This window comes from Vigna unguiculata, chromosome 1, assembly GCF_037176805.1.
Source record: "Vigna unguiculata cultivar grain cowpea cultivar isolate G323 ecotype 2 chromosome 1, ASM3717680v1, whole genome shotgun sequence".
Taxonomy (NCBI): domain Eukaryota; kingdom Viridiplantae; phylum Streptophyta; class Magnoliopsida; order Fabales; family Fabaceae; genus Vigna; species Vigna unguiculata.
Genome location: NC_140792.1, coordinates 28,959,435 through 28,975,223, shown reverse-complemented (window position 1 = coordinate 28,975,223; position 15,789 = coordinate 28,959,435).

Below are 15,789 nucleotides of genomic sequence, written 5' to 3'. Positions count from 1 at the left end.
TATGTTTAAAGAGTATGTTTTTTAATTGATCACTATTTTTCATTATTTTAGATATTAGATAGATATACTTGATTAATTTTTATATTAATTGACAATGTGTTAGTTGAAAGTTGAAAGTTTGAAACTAATATATATATATAGGCGTCTAGGCGTCCTATCTCGGGACCTATGTTTTTTTAATTTAGTCGTATGTCTGTTTTGTATTCGAGTTTTATACATTACCGATGTGAGATAGTTGTGAAGTGCGGGTGGTGGGCGACCATAAACAACTTGGAAATGAGGCAGGTGGATGGTGTAGTGATGGTTGGTATTGTACCAATATTTGATCCAGCGGAGGAGGCAAAATCAAATACGCGACTGATCACTCGTAAAACAATACAATGAAGGTATGTTTAATGTAGAAGGTATTAATGCTCCTGATGATTGTTGATAAAGATGTTCAGGGCAACAATCATAAGAGAGCCTAAAAAACTCACGAACAAATGTAGTGGAAGATATCAAAATGGACTTTCCCAAGTTCTAATTAGGAACTTGGAGGGCTCATAAATGAGACAAACCCTAAGAGAAAGAATCTCATTTTAAGTGAACTTTAAAGGCAAGGGGAAAAAGCTTAAAAGCAATTCAACATTGAATGCATTCATCAAAATTGCTAGTTACAAGGGGATAGGATCTCTATATATAGAGGCATGCTCACTATGCACTCAAACACCCAGGCGATGTGGAACTTGGGTGGAAAACTCAGCTGCAACATACATGAATCAAAGCAACCTCACATTGGTGAATCAAAATGCCAATGTAAAAAAATAAAAAGTGAAGTCGTTATGCAAGATAATGACTTCACTTTTTCACTCAATAGAAACCGGCTTTCAAGATGATGTCTTCATTTTTTTTTTTAAAAAAGGAAACCGATATGGTGGAAGATGACTTCATCTATAATGTCTTCCTCCACTTTGACGACTTGTTCCTATTTTACAAAAAAAATTCAACAGATTCATTTTTACAATTTTGAATTCAAAAGTACCCTGGAATACAAAAAAGCCACCTATGTCAATGAGAATAGTGATAGGTAGGCCCAAAATAATGCCTTTGAATTTGAGGGATTTAGAAGATGGTTGTCCTAGGAGTACTTAAGGAGAAAGTTGGAAGTGGATGGGATTTGAATCTAAGGATGAAGGTAAGGGGAAAGGCTTGGGTGGAGGATTTGGTGGTCTAGGTGGTTTAGGTGGCTCATCATCATTTAACATTAATAGAACGATTTTGGTTAAAGCACATTTGTGGCCTAGTAAGAATATTTCATCATAATAGCAAAAAAATCTATTTCTAAATCTTGTCTCATAATCTCTTGAGCAATTATAAGTTGCCAAAGCAATACTAGTTCTTGAAGAGAGATAAAGTATGTGAAACCTCAAACCTCAAATCTTCTGCCATACCATCACTTGAGTGACATGACTTGCTTCGCAAGTTGCCAAGATGCACAATGCATATCAAATTTTGTTTATTGCTTGAGAAATTATATAAGTCACTTAAGCAACAAGATATCAATTACGCAACAAATGTGGTGCTTGAGCAACAATATTTAGCGCATGCAATAAATTTCATTACATGAGTGTTGCTTGACCAACTTGACACTCAAGTGATGCATATAAAAAAATATTTTTTTTATAGTAAATACAAAGTGTTTTTCAAATCAACCTATATGAGTAGTAACTTATTAAAACAATTTCAAACATCTAATAACATTGTAAAATAATTACAAAATTCATTATTATATATTGATATAGAATATGACCTTGCAACATTGATAAGGTTCAATATTGTGAATTATGAATTAGGATTTATCAAATATGATTAAAAAAATCAAATTGACGTTGATTTTGTTTTAAAATAATTTTTAATAAATTAAAACACACATTTATGATGTTTATATGGATTTAATTCGTTTAGAAATAGAAAATGAAATAAAAATAACTCTAAACATAGAAATGTAATGAAGGATATTCAGAATTTGAATTTTATGGATGTGGCAAGTTAGAAAATCAAGAATAAATTAGGCTCTTCAAATCTCTCCATTGAACACGAAGTTTGATTCCTAAAACATAAAGAAAAAAAAAATGGAAGACATAGAAGATGAAGAATGCACCGCTTTAAAGAGAGAAAAATCACCACTTAAATTTGAAAAACTGAGATAAGACTCAATAGTAAGGAAATAACCTCTTAACGAACTCACAAAGAAGAGCAATTTCAAACAAGCTTTTCTATTCCATGCAAAATTATGATTCAAATGTGTATTTTTAACTTATACATGATAGTTTAAGAAGAGCAAAATGGTAGGGCTTATTTGGTTGTTAATCATCCAATCACTAAAGCTAACTTGTTTTGCAAGAAAAACAATTCCAAACTACTAAAAAAAACTTCCCATCTCAATGAATGAACTTTTAAAAACTTCAAACTAGAAAATACCTTCGTTTGTTTAGATCACTAAAAGAATATTATTATCAAGTTTATTAAGACAAATGAAATATAAAACTCTTATTTTACAAAAATGAAAAAAAAAATCATGTATAGAAAACCAAATAACTAATCTAGATCGAAATTTTGAATGATCTATCAGTCTTGGTCTACTTGTTACTATTTGCTTAAAAGTTAAACTTGACTTTTAAAATTATGAACGATTAATTTTGAATTTTAAAAAGTATAAAAATCTAAATTTAGAAAAATAGATTCTTAAAATAAATAAAAAAATAATTTTAAATTTTTCTATAAATATTTTTCAAGGAAAATATTTTTTATTCATTTAATTTAAAATCAGATCTTAATCTAAATAGCTATATAACAAAAAGTTAACCGTCAACAATCACTCGATTAAATTTCAGTAAGTTAAATCTTCGTACTAATCATACGGTAGGATTAAAAAAATGTTAAAATGGTATGTATAAAATTTAAAAGTGATTTAAAATGGTATTTACATCGATTAACACTACCTGAAAATTATTAAATAATAAATAATTTAAAAACAAAAATTAATTAATCATTATTAATTTTAATATTATTTTATAAACTAAAAATTATTAATATCTACAATAATCTCTATAATAAACTAGTGTAAACACAGGCGCTATCGCGCCTGTGTGTACGTATTTTTTGAATTATATTAATAATTGATGATATTGTAATGTTATTAATTTAAAATAAAATAAAAGTATATTTATAAAAAATAAAATAAAATGTACGGAGAAAATAAGAGAAAAATAACTGTTGATGAATAGTAAGAGAAAAAAAGAAAAAGGAGATAAGTAAATAATTTTATAAAAACTTGTAAAAGTAACCGTTAATTTTTAAAAATTTAATAAATAATTAAATTATAAAGGGTAAAGTTGGAATTATGAAATGTGGACACAAAAGAGGGAATCCCCTTTATATATAGTTATAGATAAAAAGTTATAAAGTTATGATTAATTATTAAATTATAATTTAAATTGATCTTTAATATTAATTATCAATATTTTAGTTACTAAAAATATTGTAATATCTAAATTAATTTATAGTTTAAAATTAAAATTATTTTAGAATCAATAACTGGATCAAATTCGATTGTCATGATTATTTCTTTAAGATATAACGATGAAATTAACTATCCCTTAGAACTATTAAATTTAAAAAATAATACGAGAAATATTTCTTTTAGATTATTGGAGTTTGGTCTCTCTGTATAATTGAATACTGTTTTAGCATCACATTCTCTATAAATAAAGATTTATGTGATTTAGGGTAAATATTTGTTTAACTCTTCGTATTAATACGAGAAATTTGATGCAAATTTAATTGGAATGCACTTACAAAAATTTTAAGAGTCATATAATTATAATATGAAATATTATAAGTTATATAATTTCAGTATAAAATATTTTCGGTTATATAATTTCAGTATAAAATATTATAAATGTTGAAAATTGTCAGAAATTATGAAAATGAGAAATGTAATATATATGATAAATATAAAAAATATGTTATATATGGAAAAAATTGTTATTATATATATATATATATATATATAATTGTAATAAAATCTAAAATATTTACACTATCTTAATCTTAATTTGCTAATACTAAAATAATAATTAATTTACAAAATTGAAGGATATTTTTTAAAACATAAACATTTTCTAAAAACTAATTTACATAAAAAGAAGAGATTAAATATTCTCAACTATCAGTCATCTAATAAAATTATAAGAGATGTAACAAAACATGAATAAGATTGTCACTGGTGGAACATTGTGGTAATAGGGGGCATGGCCCCTCCCAAAAATTTTGAATTTTTTTTTGTATTATAGGTATTTTGAATTTTTTTATATTATAAATATTAGATAATATATTACAAATTAATGATGATTAAATTAAATATTTTATTTTTTTAAATATAATAATTAATGTTAATAAATAACAAAATATAAAATCAAACATAATAAAGAATGAAAAATAAAAAGATTTATCAAGATCTTTTTTAATATTTTTTTTCTATTATGGACAAATTGTTCTCATATTTCATTCTCACCTGTTTTTTTTTTGTTTTCGAAGAGAAAAAAAATATATTATTTTGCTCTTATTTCTCCTCTGTTCTCTTCCATTCTAGATAAAGAAAAGAAAAAAGTAATTCTTTCATCTCATTTAGTAGTGAAATATTAGTTTAATAATTTATTTAATGAGCTTCTTTTATATTAATTTTTTATTTTATGTATAACCAAATTCTAATTGTGGTTCCATTATATGTCTTTAGTTTCTCAAAAATTGTTCTCATCTCCCATTCTCACCTATTTTCTTTTATTTCTGAAGAGAAAAAGATCTATTACTTTTGCTCTCATCTCTCAATTATTCTCTTCCATTCTATTCTCGAAGAATTAAAGAAGAAGGTGATTATCTTTGTTTTCACTTGATAGTGAAATATTAGTTTAATTTTATTTAATGAGTCTCTTGTATATCAATCTTTTATTTTATGAACATAAAAGAAAAAGTATTGTAATGTGTGTTTTTTATAACTGGATTTTAAGTGTGGTTTGATTTTCATCAAATTTTCTTTTGGTATTTACGTCTCTCAATTTTTTATTATATTATGATAAATTATTTTTTAGTCTTATTTTTTTAAAATAGGTATATTGATGAAGAATAAAAGAATAGATTCATTTTTTAAAAGTGATAAAAGGGAAGATACACGTGAAGATGAAAATAGGACAAATTCAACTCTTCCAGATATTTTGAAGCATGATACTAATGATCTAATTGTTCAATTAGAGGAGCCATTTTTTAAGGTTCAAAGAATTATAAGTGATGAGTTTCATATTAATTCTTCGGAACGTGATCCAAGAAAGCAATCTATGCACAAGTCCGCAAGAACCGTTTACAGCTCAAAACCTCTATTGACACAATTCGTTGGCTGACATTTCAAGCTTGTGCATTTAAAGGCCACGAGGAAACACCAGAGAAGAGAGGTAACTTTCTTGAAATGATTAAACTTCTAGCATCATATAATGATAAAGTGGCACAAGTTGTGTTAGAAAATGCTCTGTATAATGCTAAGTATACTTCTCATCATATTCAGAAAGAAATCTTGCACATTTTCTCTAGAAAAGTAAGAAGTCACATTCGAAAAGAAATTGAAGATTCTAAATTTAGCATAATTGTTGATGAAGCACATGATGAATCTAAAAAAGAGGAAATGGCTATTGTTTTGAGATTTGTAGATAAGGATGGTAATATAAAAGAACGATTTTTTGATATTGTGCATGTTAAGGATACAACAGCTGTCACTCTAAAAAAAGAATTGAGTGTTGTTCTCTCTAGGCATAATCTTAATGTTTCTACGATCAAGGGTATGATGGTGCTAGTAATATGAGGGGAGAATGGAATGGCTTGCAAGCATTATTTCTTAATGATAATCCTTATGCTTAATATGTGCATTGTTTTGCTCATAGACTACAACTTGCTTTGGTGGCTACTTCAAGAGAGGTCATTCAAGTTCATCATTTTTTTTCAAATTTGGATTTTATTGTAAATGTTGTGTGTTCCTCTAATAAACGTCATGATGAGTTACAAGCTGTTGAATTAGATGAAATAACTCAACTGTTAGAAATGGGTGAACTTGAAACTAGTAAAGGAAAAAATCAAATTGACACTTTAAAACGAGTTGGTGATACTCGTTGAAGCTCACATTTTTATTCCATTTGTAGTATGTTGAAGCTATATAATGCATCTTGTCTGGTTCTTCAAAAAATTATTGTTGATGGATCAACTTATTCTCAAAGGGGTGATGCTGATGTTGCATTTAATATGTTGTCTTCATTTGAGTTCATATTAATTTTTCACATGATGAAAGAGATTATGGGAATTACTAATTGTCTTTGCCAAGCTTTGCAGAAACAGTATCAAGATATACTGAATGTTATGCAATTGGTTTGTTCTACTAAAATTTTGATTCAAAAGTTTAGAGATGATAGTTGGCAAAATCTATTGAAAGGTGTGGTAATCTTTTGTGAACAACATGACATTGATATTCCTGATTTTAATTCTACTTATGTTGCACGTCATGGTCGTTCCTGACATCAAAAAGACCATGTCACTATGGAACATCATTTTAGGATGAATATATTTCTTGTTACAGTGGACAAGCAGTTGCAAGAATTAAATGACAAGTTTAGTGAGCAAACAATGGAACTTTTAACTCTAAGCTATGCTTTAGTTCCTAAGGATGCTTATAAAGCTTTTAACATTGACGATATATGCACTCTTGTGAACAAACATTATCCTTTAGATTTCAGTGAGCAAGAGAAGATTAGTTTAAAATTTCAACTTCAACATTTTATTATTGATGCTCCTAACCATCCAGATTTGAAGAATTTATCAATCATGCTTGAATTATGTCAATCTTTGGCAAGAATAGGAAAGTCAAGGACATTCTACTTGATTGATCGTTTAATTCGTCTTATTTTAACGCTTCCTGTCTCTACAGCTACAACAGAAAGATCATTTTCTGCAATGAAGATTATCAAAACAAGATTGCAGAATAAAATGGAAGATGAATTTCTTGCCGACAATATATGATTATTTACATTGAAAAAGAAATAGTTGAAATTTTTAGTTCTGATTCAATTATTGATGAGTTCATGGATCTAAAGGAACGAAGGGAAATCTTTTAGATATGTGTGATTTCATTTTTAGTTATCGTTATACTAAATTATGTTTTCATTTTTATTGTATTAGTGATAATAATTAAATGTATAAATTTTGGATGTATTATTTTGGCTCCCCTAACAATGTTGATCAAGATCTGCCATTGAAGATTGTCTTACAAGGCCTGCTACTAAATCTGATAGTGAATTTGAAACTGGTCTGGATGAAGTTGAAGTTGATCAATGCGATGTTATCTTCAAATCATTAGAAGGTGTTATCAACCTTGATGTCAATATGAGTGAGTTGAAAGATTTTCCTTATTTATCATCGGATGAGTTAAATCAAGCTCAATGTGCACTTTTCACCCTTTGTTACATTTTACAAAATGATCAATCAAGAGTCACACATGAATAAAAAATAGTCGTCAAATGACGTGATTTTTTCTGAAAATAAAGTCACAAAACTATTGATCCGAGAATTTTCTTTTCTAAATACAAATTTAAGTAGAATGTGAACTTAAATGAGTATAAACTTAAGCGAATGTCGTGTATATATATATATATATATATATATATATATATATATATATATATATATAATTATATAATTGGATGAATTGACATTGTGATCTTACGTCTTTTAAGATATAACGATTAAATTAACTATCCATTTAGAAAGGTTAAATTTAAAAAATAATAGTTAGGATGAGAAATATTTCTTTTTGGTTATTGGAGTTTGGACTCTTGTGTGTCTATATATAAAACCATTATGCTTTATGTATAATTATTAGTTTATGATATGCCAAATGGAGTACTTAATCATTCTTAAAAATGTATATGTAGTAAATACGCTTACAAGTGGAGTTGTGATGAATATGTTCTCTTTAAAGCGGTACATGCATGGTGAATCATCATATGCAATGTCACTACTCACTAATATTGGTCATCCAAATGCATTATTGTATAGGTCATCACATTATGATTTTATAAGATGTTTTCTTTCTTTCTTTTCAGTTATACTTTACTCAAAGTAAATTAAATCTGATGCATATACCAATAATTGTGCCTGTCGTGAAAGGATGTGAACATCATGCTCTAGTGTAGTGTTTAAATACTCCACTCATCATTGCTCACAATTATACGAAAACTTTACAAAGCCTTTTTAACTTACGTTATTTTGGTGAGTCATTATTATAAAATTTATACTACTACGAAATTTCAAAAGCACCTAATAAATTCAATCCAATCTAACACGATATAAAACTTAATTTGAAAAAAAAAAAAGTTAAAAATGGTCAACTTTTTTAATTTTTTTTTAATAAACAAATATTTGTATTAGTATTAAATTAGCATCGACTTACACAGCATTAATAGAATCAGCTTAATATTGAACATTTATAAATGGGGTTAAGTTGATTTTAATACAATGAAAAATGTTAAATTTTAAAAAGAATTTATAAAAACAGTAAAATTATTATAATTTTTTTAATATAACAAATATTTGTGTTAATATCGAATTAGTGTCCGACTGTGATAAATGTTAAAAGTAATAAGGTTAGCGTTAATTTAGTCGTCGAAACTAACTAAAATAAATATTAAAAAAGTAATATGTTAACTAAAAAAAAAAAATAAGGTTAATGCGTGCTTGACAATGAATATAAATTATATATTATTTTTAATCGGAAAACTCATATTTAAAAATGATAAATCTTCTCACTTACAACTTTGCTCTCAAACTCTTATATAAATCTCTTCAAACTTATTTTTTTCATTGGTATTCATAAATATCCTCATCCTTTTCTCTTTCATCCATCTTTCACTCATCTCATCTTTTTGATCCACACATATGTCTTCGTACACGTTTTTTTGACTTATCTCCTTTATTTGCACTTATTTCCTCATCTACTATAATGTTTTTGTTCTATTTTTTTTGTTTATATTTTATTTTTGTAAACATAGAGACATTGGAATTGCATCCTATTCTTATTCACATTTTACACTCCAAGTGATTTCGGAGTTTGAATGTTGGTATTGATTATGTTTAAGGAGATTTATGTTGGTGGTGTATGGTTACAAATTAACATGAAAATATAATTGTTGCTAAGATGAATTAAACATGCTCTAGGTGTTTATTTTAATTTGATTTTTTTAAGTGCTAGATGCTAGCAATTATGATAATCATAGTTGAAGTGGAGAAACCTTTTAAGTTAGATTGGAGAAATATTTTTGTTGCAAAAGATAATTTCAATGTTATGGATATCGAGATATCTTTAGCATTAATGGCCATAATAGTTAAAAAGGTCTCATTGTTTAGTAAAATAGGATGCACTTCCATGATTGAAAAACACAAGGTTAGAGAAATGTTTCATTGCATGGCTAGTAAGCAAATAAGGGTATTCATTAAAGCATCATTCCTAGAGAAAATATGACTTGATTGAATTTGTGTATTCAAATATTTGTGGTCCATTCAAGCTAAAAATTTTAATGTTGTACTTTACTTTTTTTTACCTTTAGCGATGGTTGTTCCAAGAAACAAAAATGTTCAACTGTTCAAATAATTTCATGCGTTGGTTTAGAGGTATATAACTAAAGTGCATTTGTGTTGACAATGGTTGAGTATGGTGGACCCTTTGCTTTTTAAAGCAAGCAACATGATATTGCATATAGAAAGACTCTCTCCTAAACTCCTCAATTAAATGACTTGGTAGAGATGATGATAATGACATTAATTGAGAAAGTGAGGTATAAGCTATTTGAAGCTAAGTCACTTAAATATTTTTTTGGGAGAGATAGTGTACAATTCCATTTATGTTTTTTTTTTATCTTAGTCTTTATGTTGCTTGGAATAGTAAGGTGCCTAACAAAATTTGGTTTAGCGAGAATGTTAAGTATGAGATCTTGATTGCAGGACATTTATGCTTGTTCAAAATTATGAGAGGTTGGATTTGTATACAAAGTCAAATAATTTATCTTCATTGGCTATATGGTAAGGATGAATATGGTTACATGTTCTATGTTTTTTTTAGAAGAATCTTGTCAGAGTTTGTGTTGTGAAATTCATAGAACACTAACCTTTCAAGGCATTAATGACATTGACATGATTATTTTTGAACCCATTCAAGAGCTTATTCAAAATCTAGATATTGGCATTTCAAATGATGAGCAACATCATTATAAATCTAGATATGAGACTTTTCAAGACATGTTATATTCATCAATCCAACATTCTTCACCTTGATTAAAATAAACACATCTTCATTACATATACCAACAATCATACTCCACACTCCACCATGAAGAGTATCACTTGAAATCATCGTCCTGAGAATTTCCACTTGGAATCAAAGCATCCCAATAATTTCCACTTGAAATCAAACTATCCCGTGAATTTTCACTCGAAATCAAACCATCCCAAAAATTTTCACTTGGAATTAAACCATCTCAAGAATTTTCATGCACTAACCAGTGTATAATCACCACACACCTTACATAAATATTAGCCAATGCCTGTGTATAAAAGCCATACACCCTACAACAAACGCCAACAAAACGCGAAGCAAGCCCAAATCCCAAAATCAGATCTACCGCTACACAGACTCATCCTTTTTCATGGCTACGCGGTTATGCTATGAGGATATTTATTGCATTTTTTTTCATAAAAAATCATCGTCTCCCATAATGAGAGAGACACTCTTATCCGATCTGAATCATTTTTCTGTGATGTATCTCCACCTCGACAATTTTTCCTCACATGCCTAGGCTTTCCACATTGCCAACATATCACATTCATTTTGTAGTTTTTGTTCCCATGTGTCTCACTTCTAACAACCATCATTGATTTTTTTTTCATGCTTTCATTACTTTTCATCCTTCTCTCTTCAAAAAGGATCTTACTAGCAATTTCATCAAAACTCAATGTTTTCTTGTCATACATCAAAACAGGCTTGATAAGCTCATAAGAGGACAGAAGATACCAAATGAGTCTTTGAGATATATCTTCTTCCTCAACCTTAACTCCAATTGTCTCTAATTCACAGACAATTTCATTAAGATTACTAAGGTGATAAGAGACTTTTGTATCATCACCCATGCTTAGGTTATGAAATTTTTCCTTCAATAACAACCAATTTGATATGCCCTTTGCTTGATATAAACCTTCGAGTCTCTCCCAAAGTTCCTTTGCCGTCGACATTTTTTGCACGTTCGCAAGAACATTTTTAGCCACACACATACATATTGTACTAACAACTTTAACATCTTACTCCTCCCATTATTTTTCCTTTATGTCAGAAGGTCTTCCTTTTAACACGTTGTGTAATCCATATTGAATCAACACATCTTTGACTTGAGTTTGTCACAAGCCAAAATTCATCCTTCCATCAAATTTCTCAGTCACATTTGATCGCACTTGCAAAAGCCATTGCAATTTGAGCAACCAAGGATGATTTTCCAACAACAAGGAATTAATCTTTTCTGATGTTGCAACCACAGAGCATACTAAGAAAAAAAATCTTTATCGAACCTGAAATTAATCTTTTCTGATGTGGAAGGTCAGACTATGTTGCAACCACAGAGCATACTAAGAAAAAAAATCTTTATCGAACCTGAAATTAATCTTTTCTGATGTGGAAGGTCAGACTATGTTGCAACCACAAAGCATACTGAGAAAAAAATCCTTACCTAACCATAACTCTTGATACCACTTGGGAAAAATCCTTGAGAATCACTTTATTAATAGAGAAATAAAATAAACACAAGGAAACATATAGACAACTCTCACATGTCCTTTGGCTTCAAGTACACCCACACTCTCCAAAACATGAATTTAACTCAAACCTCACAACGCTCTCAATACAAAAGTATAAAAAATAAGAATAAGAAGAGTCAAATACAAGTTTGAAGTGTCTTTGACTAGGACAAGGAACATCTTGAACTTAGAGCCCATTATATAGTCACTAACACTCACCCTCTAGGTTATCCAAGGTGATGCGAGACTTTTTAAGATATGTTATTTTTATCGGTCCAACAAATTCAAATTTTTGAATTACAAATGGAAAGTGATTCACTTGTTAAATTGAATTTGTTTATGGATAAAAATATCATAAGGATTAGGTCTTCGTTTTCAGTAGCTGGATTGTGATCATGATTTGTCTAATATACGATGTTATAAATGAATAATGTATTATGCAAGTGTTTCAAGGAAAAATAAAAGATGTTGGTACACCAAGAATGATAATGGATTACTTAATTTTAAATACAATAAAATGAACTATGAATATTTTTTTTAGTGTGATGAATTTAGTGCATTTTACTCTTTATTAATGGAAACAGTGGTCCACTCATGGACCACTTAACTCATACTCCATGCTAGAATCCACCAATACGTTATTAATTAATTAAGTATGAAAAACATTTATAAAATTGAAATATGGTTTTGCTGTAATTTTTGGCTCATTTTGGAAATACAATTTCTAAAAGATGTAAAATCAAACTGAATCTAATAAAAATAATAAGACTATAAATATAAATTATTATTTTATTTTTGGTTAAAATACTTTTTTGTTCCAATTTTCGTTAAGTTTTTTCAAATAAGTCTTAATTTTGGTTTTGTGTTCAAATAGGTCTCAATTTTCGTCAATTTTGTTCAATTGGGTCATTTCTTGCTAACACCGTTTAAAACATTAACGGCCATGAACAGTGACTGCCACGTGTTACTTTGTGATTTTTTTGAAACTTTTTATTTTATTTTTATCTTTTTATCTTTTTTTTATTTTTTTTAAAAACATTTTTAAACGTGTTACGTGTCACTTCGTGGTTTCTTTGAATTTTTTTTTATTTTTTTAAAAAAATCTTTTAAATATCCACGTGTCAACCTAATAACGTGTCACGTGTCAAAGTCAATGTTCTATATTCAATTTGGTCGCTATATTTTTTTTTTCAATTTAGTCTCAATTTTTGTTAACATTAACCAATTTGGTCACTCTCCAAATTAAAATCAAATTTATTTTTTATATTAAAATTCACATTTTTTATTAAATATTTTTATATAATATATTAAAATTCACATCATTATAACTTTGATATAAAAATTAAATTTGGTCACATCTTCGATAGGGACCAAATTGGTTAATGTTAAAAAAAAATTGGAACTAAATTGAACAAAAATAACAAATATAAGGACCAAATTGAATATAGAACATTGACTTTAACACGTGGCACGCTAATGGATTGACACATGAACATTTAAATAATTTTTAAAGAAAATAAAAAATAAATAAAAAAAATAAAAAAAAAAACACAAAGTGACACGTGGTACGCTACTGGATTGACACATGTACATTTAAAAGAAATTAAAAAAAATTAAAAAAATTAAAAAAAAAATTAAAAAAACCACGAAATGATACGTGACAGTCACTGTTCATGACCATTAATAATTTAATAATTTAAAAGGTGTTAATAAAAAAGACCCAATTGAACAAAATTGATGAAAATTAGGATCTATTTAGACGCAAAATCAAAATTGGGACTTATTTAAAAAATTTGACGAAAATTGAAAATAAAATATTTTAACCTTTATTTTTTTTAAAGTCGATATTATACCCTATTTATTTGAATGCAAAACCAAAATTAAAACTTATTTTAAAAAATTTGACCAAAATTGAAAAGAAAAAATATTTTAACCTTTATTTTTTTGTTTTAAAGTCGATATTATGCCGTATTGTTATCCTGTTCTTGACAACATATGAGCTGCACTGCTGATATAGGGTGAGTTGACAGCGTTGAGAAACGCTTTGAGAAACCCGAACACTGCTTTACTCAAATTTATTAAAAATTAACTAACTTTCATATGCGTGTGATATATATAATATGAATTCCTTGTATGCGCTATGATATGAATTCATTAATGTTTTTACATAATAAAGAGGAAAATCAACTAAAGAGGATTCTCATTTTTCCTTTATTTATTTTGAATGCTGGGAAGGGAAAATAATTTCAAAGGGTCGGTTATGTACCTGAAAAAGGTTGATGTTTAAAAAGAAAAAATACATAAATTCAGTGAATATCATATTTGGAAGAATAAATTAAGGTGGTCCAACTCTCGAGTATTATTAATCTTGCAATACGTGGGGGTACCCTTTTCTAGTCTAATATTATACATGATAAACGGGTTTGAAATTGACAAAAAATATTCTATTTTTGTTGAGTTTTTTAATTTAGTATTAATTTTATATTTTTGTAATCAAATTTTAATTTTTGTAAATTTTTATTGAGTTTTTTTCGCTAATATTGTTTAAACAGTTAATAGCATAATGAAAATGTGACTCATTTGACATGACATAACTCATCTTCATCATTATCGCTCCATATTTTCATCATCAATCACCATAAAAAAAAAAAAAAAAAATCCTTCATCTCTTACTCTTCTTTGATTTGCTACATGTTCTCATCGTCGTAATCATCAAACACCACATTCTTCAACTCCCATTTATCTTCACCATCATCCATATCATAACTTTATCTTTAGCCATCGAAGGATTCACTCTACAAACACTAAACATGCACAATCCAGAACACATCACAATACTCATTATCACTTTCACACTTCCCCTCCATTCTCAAGTCCTTGCAACCCAAAACCTCTAGATTTCTCATCCCACCCCCTTATTGGACAGGAGTGTTAAGAGTTACGTGTAGTTATAATTAACGAGTCATCATCATCATTCTACATATTAAACTAGAATATTCACTTAAAACTCATCCCAACCAATCTAAAAATTCCACTACAATGACTACATAGAGCAAAATCAAATCAGAAAATCGAGGGCAACGAAAGAGGAAGAGCTAGAAAATTCTAGGCATTCCCATTTTACCAAGAGAAGAAAGTGTTAGCATAATCTAAGAAAACACCGAAACAATGTGAACTTTGGGTGTGATTTAGCGTACCCAGTTGCAAAAATGAGGGAAAGAAGAAGGAAAAATCTGAGTGATTAAGAAAAAGGTGTCCCCTTCTTTGTTAGCTTGGTCAACAAGTGCAATGTCTTTGATCATGATCCTCTCCTTGTTCAGAATCTATTAATCAAGAAAAGTTTTAAATTTACCCCAATTTACTTATGCAATTAACTTCTACTTTGATTTACTTTGACCGCTAAACATTATCAATAATGGACCTTTTTCCAATCTAAATATTAATCATTCGCTTTAACTAAGTTTTTGTTTTCAAAATCATTTGGATATTTCCTTTAAGAAACATATTTCTGACAAAAAAACATTCAAAACACGAGAAAATAAGAAACTTTAAAATTACTTAGTTCCAAATTCAACATGAATAATTGAATAAATTCCTATAAAATTACAGCGAAAAACACCCTTGTAAAACACGATCGATCACACTTCCAAATAATGTACTTGAACAACCTCAGAGATATTACAAAACTTTTGCATAAACGTAGCGCACATCCTCATGAACAAATTAAAAAAGAATGAATAATATATTACCTTAAAGTGATCAATTTATATAGTATAAAACATTGATCATTCACACCTGAAGAAACCGGTTTTATTTGTGTTCTCCGTGAGTCTTTGCTACTTTTACTATCAAGCAATATTCGACTTATTAGATAGGAAT